This window comes from Ambystoma mexicanum, chromosome 8, assembly GCF_040938575.1.
Source record: "Ambystoma mexicanum isolate Mex_15411 chromosome 8, UKY_AmexF1_1, whole genome shotgun sequence".
Classification (NCBI taxonomy): domain Eukaryota; kingdom Metazoa; phylum Chordata; class Amphibia; order Caudata; family Ambystomatidae; genus Ambystoma; species Ambystoma mexicanum.
This window is the reverse complement of record NC_090929.1, coordinates 1,350,017,625-1,350,031,861: the sequence shown is the minus strand read 5'-3', so window position 1 is coordinate 1,350,031,861 and position 14,237 is coordinate 1,350,017,625.

The following is a 14,237-nucleotide window of genomic DNA, read 5'->3' as shown; positions in this document are numbered from 1 at the left end:
TCCCAATTGGGCCACGTCGGCACGGTGCACTTCGTGATGACGTGCGTGCTCCTCCCGGGAAGCACGCACGTCATCACGAATCACAGCCGTGCGCATCGCGACCCCAATCAGGACCTGCTCCACGCGGCCAGGGGTTCCCACGGCCGCAGGTGGAGGGGAGTCAGTGACATGGACATCCCCACTACCTGCGGACGGGCCTGGGACGGGGCATCCCTGCTGGTGCATGGTGGTGCACTCACAGGGTCAGGGACAGCGACATGCACAGGCACCTCCACGGTGACCTGTGCTGCCTCCTGCCCCTGGCCCTGGACTGCACCACTTGCACCAGCAGGGATGCTCCCACCAGGCCCCATGTGTGCACCAGTGTCGGCCTCCTCCTCCTCTGTGCAAACCACCAACCTGGATGGCTCCTCACCGTCTCCCGCCGTAGCAGGCCCCTGTGGGGGCTCACCCACCCCTTCCGCTGCAGCCGTGGGGGCATCCCCGCCGCCTTGCTCCACAGCGCCGTCTCCGCCCTCTTCTTCACTAGCCGCTGCGTAGAGGGAGACAAAGGACACAAGCATCAGGCTACTGTAAAATGGTCCCCTAGACAGGAAGCAATAGCAGATGAGCACCCCTGTCAAAGTACACTTCCATCATGTCCCTCCACAACACATGGGTCAGTCCAGGCAAAACACACACAGTAACAGGCATGGTGCATGCCATGCACATTTCCATGCATGTCCAATTGACTCTTGAAACATTCAATGATATGTGACTCACATGCATCATGGCTCATGCATATCACATGCACACACTTCACCTCAGTCACATCCATCTGGCCCCAAACACAACGAACACAGGCGAAACAAGGGTTAGTTGGGTGCGTCACAGAATCTGTGCATTGTCACACACATGTGTCATGCATCCATGGCATGCACAAGTGACAGACACGCAGGTCAGGCACACAGACATGGCTACCATATATGTACCTGGCATCAGCACCCATCCTTCACCCCCATCCATGTCCAGGTACAGAGACTGGCATGCTCTCATGTCCTAAATCTGCATAGGGCTCCCCATGCCACATTTCAACACATGCAACAACCATGTGGGTCACACATCACTGGTCGCACATGCATTACCATGATGTCCCTGCACACATACATGCATACATGGCCCATGGCACACATACAGGCAAGTATCATAGAACCAGCACACCGCAACATGCCCTGTCTCACACAGTAATGCTTGCACACTTACCGCTCAACTCCAGACGGGCCTCCCTCTCAAGGACCTGGGCGTGGAGCGCTGGGCGTACGCGTTCCAGGACCCTCTTCTGGATGGAACTCATGCGGGCCCGGCCCCCCTCCACGAGGCGCCGGGCCTTCACAAGGGTCCTGGACCTCAAGTCCTCCCAGCGCTTCTTGATCTTCTGGACATTGCGGGTTGCCACCCCCTCCGCGTTGATGGCAACCACACAGTCGGCCCAGATCCTCTCCCGTCCTTCCTTGCTGGCGCGGGACGATCCAAAGAGGGCATCATACTGCCCCAGGACATGCTCCACCAGGACACCAACTTCGGTGGCAGTGAAGCTGGTGCCCCTCTGGCCTGGGGTTGCCACTGGTGCCAGATGTCGAAGTGCCCGACATGGCAACCCCAGAGGCAGGTGTGGGTGGGCAACTGGGTCCTGGGGCTGGGCTGTGGAGCGATGTAATCCCAGTTGGGAGTCTTCAGTTCCAGCAGGGGTGGACACAGCAACTGGACCCCTGCAGATGGCTGATGTGCAGGCACCAAATGGCAGGGCACGGTGGCAGCAGGCAGGCAGGCAGGCAGGCAGCAGCAGATAGCACGTGGGAGGCTGCTCAGGGCACTGGGGGGGCAGTAACTCAGCCTTCTGGGCAGGAGCGTGGTGTTCCGTGTGTTTTCGGGTGGCCAGCTTGATACGGAGTGATTTGGCACGTGAAATTCCTGCACGTCAGCGTGAAATCCGAGGAAAGGGCCTTAGCGCGTGAGTGCATCAGCACGCATACGCGATTCTATTGGACCAGAGTCCCTCACCGCGTAAGCGCGTCTGACGTGATCCGCACGGGCGTTCCCCACTCAGCACGTGATGACGGAGCACACGTGGAAATACTGCACGTCAGAGTGTCATCGCGTGTAATTGGCCAAAAGTGCGCGTACACGCGATTGGCCAATGTACGTGTATTACATCGCGTGTAATTGGCCAAAAGTGCGCGTACACGCGATTGGCCAATGTACGTGTATTACATCGCGTGTAATTGGCCAAAAGTGCGCGTACACGCCATTGGCCTATGTACGTGTATTACAGGGGTGCGCGGGCACTTACACACGCAAGTACGTCAGCGCACCTGTATGCCTGCTGCGTGGGAATTTCCACACGCTATTGGAGTGGGAACTAGATTCCAGGGGTGCGAGGGTCACACGCTCGCCTAGAACACGCGCAAGGCATTAATTTGCGCACTTATCAATAAACAAGCCAGATGCCAGGATGAACATACCGTTCCTAGCAGCAGTGGCAGTGGGCTACCAAAGGAGGAGGAGGAGGAGAGTCAGGGCCAGAATATTCACACCCAGAACCAGCCTATTTGGGATGCCTGATGACCAGGTGTATGGGAGGTACAGGTTTCCAGCACACATCATACTGGACCTGGTCAGTGAGTGGGAGGATGACCTCACATCACCCACCCTGTGCTCCCAAGCACTCAGCCCCCTGCAGAAGGTCCTGAATGTACTGCACTTCTTGGCCACTGGATCCTTTCAGCGGACAAGTGCCATAGTGGGTGGTGTGTCACAGGCCACGCAGTCACGCTGCCTACACCAGGTCTTGAACATCATCACTGCACGGCCATCAGTCCGCAGGCACATATATCTCCCCAGGACTCATGCAGAAAGGCGGACGTGCATCCAGGAATTCTATGGTGTGGCTCAATTCCCCAAAGTGCTTGGTGCAATTGACTGCACACATGTGGCTCTACGTCCACCCAGGGCAACAGAGCACATCTATAGAAACCGCAAGCACTGGCATTCCATCAACGTGCAAGTTGTATGCAATGCCAAGGGAATAATCACATCAGTATATGCCAACTATCCCGGGTCCACCCACGACAGCTTCATCTACAGAATGTCTACACTATGCCGGGACCTGGAGGCTGGCCAGCATGGAGATACATGGCTGCTTGGTGAGCATGAATGCCACTGCACATGCATGCATGTCAGATACTGGGTCATGACACAACACCACTAATGATACCCATCACCACCTCCGCAGGGGACAGTGCCTACCCTATCAGCCCCCACATGATGACCCCAATCCGGAACCCCACCACGCCACCCGAGGTAAGGTACAACACAGCCCACATTGCAACACGGGGCATAGTGGAGCGCACATTCGGAGTGCTGAAGTCACGCTTTCGCTCCCTTGACCGTTCTGGCGGGCAGCTGTTATATGCTCCCCGAATAGTGTGCAGGATCATAGTGGCAGCATGTGTCCTGCACAACGTTGCAACACGCCGGGGCCTGCCCGTGGACATGGTGGTGCCCCCACATCCACAACCACATGCACGCCCGCTGCGCATGGGAGGGGAAAGGGCACGGGGGGTGGCAGCCCGTACGCAACTGGTGGCCAACTTCTTCACCTAGGAATCACAGTGCTGGCTAGTGCACACTGCTCTGGCACATACCATCTGACAATCAATGATGACACTACCTGACAATGTCCCAAAATTACTTGACAATAAACTGTCAGATACACATCAGCCTGAGATTGTTAACATGGAAGTGTCACTATGTGTGCACCCCTACCTACACACCAGCAATGCATCACAACGAGAAGACACAACTCCATCAATCAAATATGCATTGCCACAGGCGATTCACTACATGACAAGATTGCCATGTCACCCATTCCCTTCACAGTCCCGCCACTGAGGACACCATGTCATGGTATGTGAGAGCAAACAAACTGGCCATCACAACATGACACCGGTGTCACAAATAGCAGTGCCCCAAATGGAACATAGCCGCACTTGAACAGCTAACCGCGCTGGAGCCACTACTACACACCTGTGTAAGAGTAATTTCAATCAAATTACACACCAACCCACCCTGAAGCCCACCCAAACAAGACACAATGCATGTAATCAATGGTAGTCTCATTACCTGATTCTGCTGGTATGTCCTCACCGTCCAGATGTACAGTGATGGCGCCACGCAAAAGTGTCAGTGCACATCTACCGACATGTAGTCTGACTCCAGAGAGTATGCCCGTGTGAAGAACTGTGTGAAATACCTGCAAAACATGAGCAACATATGTAAGTAGAGGCACATATCAAACCATCATGCATAGTTAGGTGCAACAACAATGTACACTATGAATGTCTACACAGTATTGACTATGGACTGGCCAACAGCTCATGGGAGTCCAATGTCACCGTGTAATTTGCTGTCACTTGGGCACACCCTTTGCAAGCCCATGGAAACGGAAGCAGGAGGGGTGTGGATGTCTGCTACCCAAGCATCTAAACCAAACTCAGGACAAGCCTGCATGTGCCCAGCCACAATACAGTGTATGCCCAGGTACCCACACAAGGCAACACTCTTGGAAAAGAAAAAAGAAAATTGAGAAAAAATGGCCATGAAAGGGCCGGCGGGGGGGGGGGGCACCTATGAGGTCCGAGGACAGGATGCACGCCACAATCCACCTGTGTGGATCATGGGAAACTAAAACACCCCATAGGCTCGTGGCCCACACGGCTACTCTGTTGTGGGAGATGAGTCGCTATCGCTCTGGCCAGACCCTGCAGCTGACTCAGGAGGTGGGGGAGCTGCCTCAGAAGATGGTGTGACAATGGGAGGCAGCCCACGCAAAGCACGAGTTTGCTCCTCCATGGCTGCAAGCAGGCGGGTCTGGTAGTTCTGGTTCTGGGTTATAATCATGCGGAGGTCCCCATGCAGTAACTCCCGGGATGACCTGACCTCTGCACGAGTTGCCTGCATCTCGGCCGAGAGCGTCCGTGTCAGACGCTCCAGCTGCTCCTCTGTCCTTCTATGGGATGAAGCCTCAAGCTCTAACAGGGTCGACCTGAGGTGATGGAATTCTTCCCTCAGGCCTTCCCTGTGGCGCTGGGACTCCATGGAAAGTGATTCCCGCAGAGTCGCCAGTGCCGCCCGCCTGTCCTTGTTGGACGCCAACATATCCTCCCTGTGTGCCTGGCAGATGGACTCTGTAGCCTGCTCCAGTCGCTCCATCAGCCTTTCTGGGGGGACAATGGAAGTGGCCACCCTATCCATGGCCTGTGCAATCATCTCGGATGATGCTGCCTGTTGGTTGGCCATACCGTAGATGGATTGCTCCCAAGCGGTATTGCCAGGTGGCATACGGCCACCACGTTGACGGGCACCACACCTGCCTGGGGCAAGGCGGACTGCGCCTTGCTGTGCCGGCAAGGCCTCAGGCTACAGGACTGCATTCCCTCTCTGATCTGCAGCCCCAGGAACAGGATCAGAGATTGTGTGGTGTGGCCCTGCATCCGTAACCACCGGAGGCTGAGCTGCCGACACTGACATCCCCATTGAGGGCAATGGCCCGGCTGCAGGTGGGTCGGACAGAGGAGATTCTCTCCCAAGAACACTCACCTGCGACTACACATAGGTGTCATCCTCCGAGTCTACACCTGAAAACTGCTCGGGGGAGGAACCCCCAGAGACACCCCTCGACAGCACGACCTGCAGCACTTGTGGGTTTTCACCCACAAACACACCACGTCCCTCACTTGTGGAAGGTCGGCCCGGGTTGCCCTCCTGGGACGGCTCAACCACCACATCCCCAGCATCAACAAGTGCTTCGTCCCCTGCAAAGACATGAAAGAGAAAAATGGAAACAGGCATTAGCACCATGGCATGCAACAAGGGCTGATGAACAACAGAGGCAGTAGTTCTACGACACATGTCCCACATGACTGGGAGACCTCCTATGCATTCACCATCACTGGGTCTGTAGGGGAGGCTCAGGGCATACAATGTACAGATTGGAGAGCAACGCCTGCTCACCATGCTGCCTAGCACTGCCATCACACATTGGCCGGTGATTGCCATGTCAAAGGCACATGCCATCACACACATGGCATGTGACATAGCCACCAAGTGAAGAGGGAGAGGAGGGCAACTTTTTTGGATTTCTACCACTCTGGTCCTGACATTGCATCATCACATCAATAAGTTGACATGTTGTACATGGATCTGCTAGTCCAAATTGGCCACGATGCACAGTGCCTTGTCTACATCAACAAAATGCAGTAAACAATGAGATTCCACCTCCCCATCACCTGTAAAGGAATCATATAGCATTCGTGAAGCACCGGTCCAGAAATGTATGAAGGTACAGCGGAGCACTGAGGGGTGGTGGGGCAGTAGGGGATGCCAGTCAACAATCCTACTGGTGCTGGTGTCATTCATGTCACGCAAGTGCAGGGGTGGGTGGCACAATGAAGTGCAAGGGGAAGTGGCGGCTGGAAGTGCTGTACAAGGTAAGTAGGACTTAACGTCAAGGGCAGATGGTGTTAGGCGCAGACAAGTGCTGGGGGGGGTGGCCTATAGGGGTACAGAGACAATCATGCAGTGCTGTGGGCTCGGAGGGGACAGGGGAGGTACACACTGCATCTGGCTCGGCAAGGTCCTTGCAGATTTCTATGTGTCCTGCAGAGTTGTCACATGCCACAGATATGTGCCCTTGGATTGGGGATCTCATCTTGGTGAAAAGGGTGAGGCGCTATTGCCTTTGGAGCATGTGGCAGGCCAGTTTGCCAGAGGATGAGCATGATGCAGGACATTCCCTCTCTGCCACCCGGCACCTGTGGTCTGGGTTCACAAGATCCGAGTCATGCCAGGACTCTGCATTGGCATGGGGCTTCAGACAGGTGGTCATGACCGTGGCAAAGACATCCAGTGTACCTGACATAGAGTGGAGCATGGAGTGGGCCCTGTCAGGATGGGAGTGAGCCTAAGGGGGAGCTGGATGGGGGGGAGATTTTGGCAGCATGAGCCTCGACTGACACACACTTCATGGGTTGGAATACCAAGAAGGTGTGTGACAGTGGTGAGGGTGGCTTTGCCTGTGGGGTGGTGAGGGTGAGCTGGGAGGAGAGGAGAATGTGATCACTCCAGGAGAGAGGAGTGCAGAGATGGACGGAGAGGGGAAAGTCAGATGAGATCAGAGCATCAAGAGTGTGCCCTGCAGAATGAGTAGGGACAGACGGGAGTCTAGAGGGTGAGAGGGAGTTGCTGAGGTCACAGAAAGGTCACGTGGGGGGGTCAACAAGCATGCAGGTGGATGCGTACAGCAACAAGGAAGAGGATTTCTGTGTCTGGGGACATGAGTGAGGAGGAGAGGTGAGGACACTCAGAAAGGAAGTAGTACATTTGACCAGTTTTCCCAGACACAGTACGCACAGTTTGTGAATGTCAAGGTGTGGTAGAGAGAGACGTCACACAAGCCATTCCAGAGTGGAGTAGGTCTAAGTAGGAGTGACAGTGGCAGGAATACCCTCAGGGAAGCCAAGGGCACACCCCCCCTGCACAGTAGTGGCGGGCCAAGGAGAGGGTCTCCTGAACATCAGGTAGGAGTGTGTGAAGGATGCAGACAGAGCTGGCCGTCAGACATGTTTCCATGAGACCAAGGATGTCAAGGTGCATAACCTCATGTAAGTGACAGATATCGGAGGAATGCCTGATGCAGCCGCAGTGAAAGGAGTGTAATTGTGGAGGAGGTTGACAGCCTTGGAGGACTTACGGGGAGTGCTAGAGATCAGAGGTGCAGCATGTGTAGGAGTTGGAGTGGGAGGCGGAGAAGGATCATGGGAGGGTGCAGGGAGGCAGTGCAGGATTGATGAGGAGAGAGGAGGGGGGACAGCAGGAGAGGAAAGGAAGTTGATGAGATGTGGCTAGCATTTCTCAAGGAGAATGAGGTTGGCCTAAGGGCCTTGGACTGAGATGCTCCCATTACCATGCACATCAATTGTGGCCTCTGAGGATTGGAAGGAGGCCAGGAGTACACCCCAACGGGTCCCACCATTGATGGTGGAAGAGGAGCAAGGAGAGAGGACAGGGACCATGTGAAGGGTCTATGGGACAGGCAAAGGCATGTATGAGCAGATGTCAGTGAGAGTTGGCTTTGAGTAGGCTCAGATGCACTTGTCAGCAATAGGGTGGGTCGCATTGGAGGGCAGGGTGCCCTCATTTGACTGTTAGCAAGCAGGTGTCGTGAGTAGGGCACGATGGTCTGAACTGTAGAAGTCAGGGAAGATAGACCATGAAGAGCAGCATGGAGTGTGAGGGAATGGGGCTCGAAAACCAGACGGTACCAAAGCACACAGGTAGGAGGTGGATGTCAAGGCAACATCCACAGTATGACAGCATGTTGGTTGGCATTTATATACAGAGGACGCATTAGCATGTGGTATCATTGCATGTCAGGCATGTGAAGATGAAACTTGATTGGCTGGGGGAAAGTATAGGAATGGTATGTAAGACATCAGATGAATAGACAGGGGAGTATGAGCAACAATGTAGTGACAAAATGACAATTCAAGGGCAACTTCCATGGTGTAGGGCCATATGTGCACTGTTGCCAGTTGGGATAGTGCTGTGGGCAGATGGTGTTGCACTGAACATACTGGATGAGGCACATGGGTGCCACTATCTACTCTGCCACACACCCCCTTGACAGGCACCCAACATGAATGCTTCACACACACACCATGCACATGGATAATACACACATGCATGTGCACTCACCGGATGATGCCTCGTAATCAGGGAGATCTCCCACACCTTGGAGTTGTCCCTCGGTGACGTAGGATCCAGCTACGGACTCGTGTGGTGTGAGTTCTATTTCCTGTGCTGGGGACCCACCTCCAGTCACCAAGGTTGCGGCATGACTTGAGGCCAGCTTATCCTTTGCCCTGCGCTTAAGGTCATTCCAGCGCTTCTGGCAATCACTAGCTGTGCGCCTCACTACTCCAAGGGCACTTATTCTGTCAGCAATGGTCTGCCAGTGTGCCTGGCGTCTGGCATGTGTGGTCTTGGACCCTGCAACGATGACCATTTCCCTATCATGATCTGACACATACTGAACAAGTGCATTCAGTTCGGCGTCTGTGAAGCTTGGCTTCCTTGATGGGCCGGACTGTGCAGCCGTGCCTGGGGAATCAGCCTGTGCCGGACGTGCACTCTTCCTCTTGCGCTTGGAAGGGGGTGGGGATCCAGAGTGTCCTACGCCGCTGTGGACACTAGGGGCAGGAGCCGTGGTGGACTCAGTACTGGGTGTGTGGGATTGCACACTCAGCATGGGAGTAGGTGCAGGCATTGGGGGTAGTGGGATGGGGTCAGCCCTGATCTGAGGTGCATGAACTAGGACCAACACAGTCTTGGCAGGGTGTATGAGAGGTGGGGTGGATGGAGCCACACCCTGGCTACGGGGGCCAGCAGATGACCTATCTGGCATAGATGCGCGTGCCCTGATGACACCAATGTGCACCGGTGCACGTGCAGTGGACCTGCTGACCTGGATGTCAGCGATGGGATCACCCTCGGACAGGTCTGCTGCCACAATGGGCTGGTCCGACAAGGGCTGATCAGGGTTGGTATCAGCCACATGACCCTCAACTGGGGGGGGGGGCATGGGTGTCCCTGACTGGTCCTCCAGACTGGGGGGGACAGGGGCACCCTGCAAGTCACAACCACGTCCCCTAGTGGATCCTCCACGGCCACCACGTGTGGCTCGGCCACCTTTGCCACCCTTACGGCTTGCACGCCTCCCAATCATGGCACTGATGTTATTGTGCGTATGGGAGTCGGTGTGCACAATTGTCCTGGGCAATTGGGTGTCAAAGGGGTTGGGTACCAGATGGTATTCGTACCCTAGTGCAGTGGCAAGGCTATATGACACCCCTGGGGAAAGATGACGGGTCACGCAACGCACAGGCACCCCAGAAAAGTTAAGGAACGTGCACAATACCCCTCCTAGACCACGTGTGCTGATGGAAAACCCTGCACTACGCTGTGGCATCCAGTAACACAATGAACGTATGCGTGTCACACGCAGCCTAGAATGACCTCTGAAGGGGTAGGCTACACACGGGGCAAGCACAGAAGTTAGATATGTGCGTGACTCACCGTCTGCCAGGTAAAAGAGCGTGAAAAATGAGCGCGTTTGGTTGGCAACACCCCCGCCAAAAGAAGATGTGTACGCTGTCTGAGGAGACAGGACAACAGTAGAAGGGGACACTGTTTGAGGGAACAGGCCCAGGTAAACCAGTACAAGAGGAAAAAGAGAAAAAGCTGTCAGAGGTAACAGGGAGTACGAACTGGAAACGCCGTGAAGTAAATCGCGTGTGAAACGACAAGAAGTACAGAATTCACCCACTCGCTCTCCACGAAAAGCACGTACAAGGAAATGGTGTTCTACACTACCTTATATACAGGCCCACACGTACAGCGTCACTTACGGCGTGTACGTGCTTGGCCCATGTTCACCAATCACACGCTTTGTCACTTCTGCGTGTGGATCCTTTTTCACCAATCACACGCTTTGACACTCCTGCGTGTAGCTCACTTTTCACCAATCACACGCTTTGTCACTCCTGCGTGTAGATCCATTTTCACCAATCACACGCTTTGTCACTCCTGCGTGTAGATCCATTTTCACCAATCACACGCTTTGACACTGCACGTGCAGGTAACTATAGACGCACATATGCTGGTGACGGGTTTTCGCGCGATTCGCTGAGTGTGGGGTTTTCACGTGCAAAATCACTCCCTATCAGGCTGTCCACGCGTTCAAACACGAAAGACCACGCTCCTGGCCAGGAGGCCAAATTACAGTCCCCCAGAGCCCTGAGCACGCTCCCACCTGCCATCTGCTGCTGCCTGACTGCCTGCTGGCCACGTGCCCCACAGTGCTGGTGGGTGGGGGTGGTGGGAGACATGGGTGGGGGCCTGGTGGAGGGTGCCCCTGGTGGATGGGGGTGGGGGTGGTGGGAGACATGGGTGGGGGCCTGATGGCAGGTGCCCCTGCACTGCTGGGGGGTGGGGGTGGTGGGAGACATGGGTGGGGGCCTGGTGGAGGGTGCCCCTGGTGGATGGGGGTGCAGGGGGACATGATCAGGTGTGCAGGGTAGTCCCCTGTTTTGTGGGCTGCCTGCAGGGGCCGTGGAGGGTGTACAGGGTACACCTGTGAGGGCCCACCCAGCCTATTCGCGTGTGATAATTCCCACGCACCCCTGTAATACACGCACCCTGGCTGTTCGCGTGTGATAATTCCCGCGTACCCCTGTGATACACGTTCCCTGGCCTATCGCGTGTTCTACTTCACGCGTACCCCTGTAATACACGTTCCCTGGCCAATCGCGTGTTGAACTTCCCGCTACCCCTGTAATACACGCACCCTGGCTGTTCGCGTGTGATGATTCCCGCGTACCCCTGTAATACACGTTCCCTGGCCTATCGCGTGTTCTACTTCACGCGTACCCCTGTAATACACGTACCCTGGCCAATCGCGTGTTGAACTTCCCGCTACCCCTGTAATACACGCACCCTGGCTGTTCGCGTGTGATGATTCCCGCGTACCCCTGTAATACACGTTCCCTGGCCTATCGCGTGTTCTACTTCACGCGTACCCCTGTAATACACGTTCCCTGGCCTATCGCGTGTTCTACTTCACGCGTACCCCTGTAATACGCGTTCCCTGGCTGTTCGCGTGTGATAATTCCCGCGTACCCCTGTAATTCACGTTCCCTGCCTAGTCGCGTGTAGAACTTCCCGCGTACTCCTGATTTGAAGATTGCCCGCTTTGCTTTCCTTGTTTGCCTGCCCTGTGAAGTGGTCCAGGGTTAGCGCAGCCCTTAGCGATGATTTAGCGATTTTGATGGCTTTTCCTTGCGCGAGGGCGTTCTTGGGGGCGTTACTGGCGCTGCTGCAGGCTCGCTGCGATTCTCTGCGCCACGGCTGGTTTGGGAGCATGAAATCCATGAATACGCTGTGCGTGGAAATCAGTTTTAGCGCACGTGCCTCGCGCAGACTATCGCAGGCGCACGCTGTGTGCCAGCCGCGTGCGCTACTTGTGCGCTGGATTCTATGAATTACCCTGTTAATGTGCAACCCCTATCTCCACCTGTACACTTTTTGAACAATTCTAAACGTTTAACAGTAGTTTCGCTTTGGCAATACTTGTTGCCGAAAACCCTCCAAACGCCGGGGACTGTTTTACTTACTAGAATACATCATTATTTGACTGGAACTGTTTTACCATCCACAAAACCCTCTTCCTAACTTTTTCTCAACTCCCAGAATTTTTTGGACCTTTGTGAACCTTTAGAGCACAAGGCCTATTCAAATTAGGGTTGGAGTTCCAAAGTTAGGGTTATGTTCTTTTGAAGTGCCATTGCACATTATAAACATTACCTTTCAGTATTGTGCAGTGGGGGTATTGTGATTTGTATTGCAGTGGCTACAGGAGCTGTATATATGTATTTTATTATGAGCATTGTGTGATAGCATTACTTGCTTATAGACATTTATATAGTGTTTGCTCAGCCATACATACATACAGTATTTGTATAACTACTTGTCTAAGTGTAATCCTTGATTATTTACCTTATGGGCTCATTGTGAACCCTTTAGCTGGCTCACTCCTTCCTGGGACATAGCCTTGACCACTCTCCATGCTACCTTGATTGGTTTGGCTACAGCTCCCAGAGTTGTACCTGTTCACTAACTAGGTTGGCCTCCTATGCATCTATCCATCAGGCAAGAGTATAGAAATCCATACTAACAATCTGCTTTGTGTCAAAGCCCTAAACATTTCAAGAGAAATGTACCTCTAGGTTAAAGTCCTAAAAAGTGCAGGAATATGTATGCTCTCCTTCCCCCAGAAGATCACTGTCTCTAGAGCTCTGGTTCTCTCTAGGCTAGACTAATGCAACAGGCTCTTTCTAAATCTGCCTGCTTCTACTCTCCTCCCTCAGCAACTCATCCAGAACAGGATGGCGAGACTTGTCCTTGGCCTCAAGCCCAGGGATCGTATCTTTCCAGCACTGAAATCTCTGTATTGGCTCCCGGTGGCTACAAGGATTCAGTTCAAGACCCTCTGCATTGTCCACAAGGCCTTCTGGGTCCTGGGTCCTCAATACTTCCATCTCTCTCTTCGTAAATACCTTCCTACTCGAGCTCTTCTCTCCTCCACTTCCAACTCCCTCAGGGTCAGTCGCTTCTCCAAGCAACAAGTTGGTGGTAGATATCTTTCTTTGACTGGAGCCTCCCTCTGGAACAACCTCCCTGCCTCTCTGAAACTTGAGGAGAACCATCTCCAGTTCCGGAAGCACCTCAAGACCTTCCTCTTTGCTTCTGCCTTCTCTCTTCCTCTCCCCTGCTGATTTCCTGTCTGATACTGCACTGGTCACCTGGCTACCCTCTGGTTGCGGGCCCAGGTCCCTACCAACCCAGTTGCACACCACACTGCCTCCCGGCAACCCTTGCACTTGGGTCTGTATCTGTAATCCTACAGTCCCCCTACCTGCACTTTCGACAACTACTGTCTGCACTTACCCGTGCACCTGCCACCTGCTGGCCACACTTCTTGTTATTGTTTTGATCCCATGTACAGCACTGCCCCCTGCCCTTTCCCCAGGTACTTTTCCCCTCCTGCCTCGTCTGTACTTGTGCAATCTTAATGTCACTTGGCCTAGTAAGATTGTTGTCTCTGTCCTCCCTCTGTTCCCCCTTCCTTGCCTCGTCACACCTTGAAACATTTGTGTATAGATATGTTACAAATGCCAGATCATATTATATGATGCCCTCTAACAAAGCATGCACACCTACATTGTTGCAGGATTAGTTATACCCCCTGGTAAAGGCTTAAAACTTGCAGGAGCAGTTCCACCCTCAGCAGAAGCATTACATTGCAGGAGATATTCTGACCTGTGGTGAGGCTTTAACATTCTGTTAGTGATTTGACTTTGTGGCAAAGCCTTAAAGATGACAGGAGTAGTTTCAGAATCTGGTGAAGCCTCGAACCTTGCAGGAGTTGTTCAACACTCTGGTTAAGCCTTACACATTGCAGCAGTATTTCCACTCTTTTGCAAACACTTACAAATGGCAGGGAAAGGTCCACTTATGAAAAAGGCTCAGAAATTGCAGGAGTGAAGGAGTTGTGCTCTCTGGCGAAACCTTCAAAATAGCAA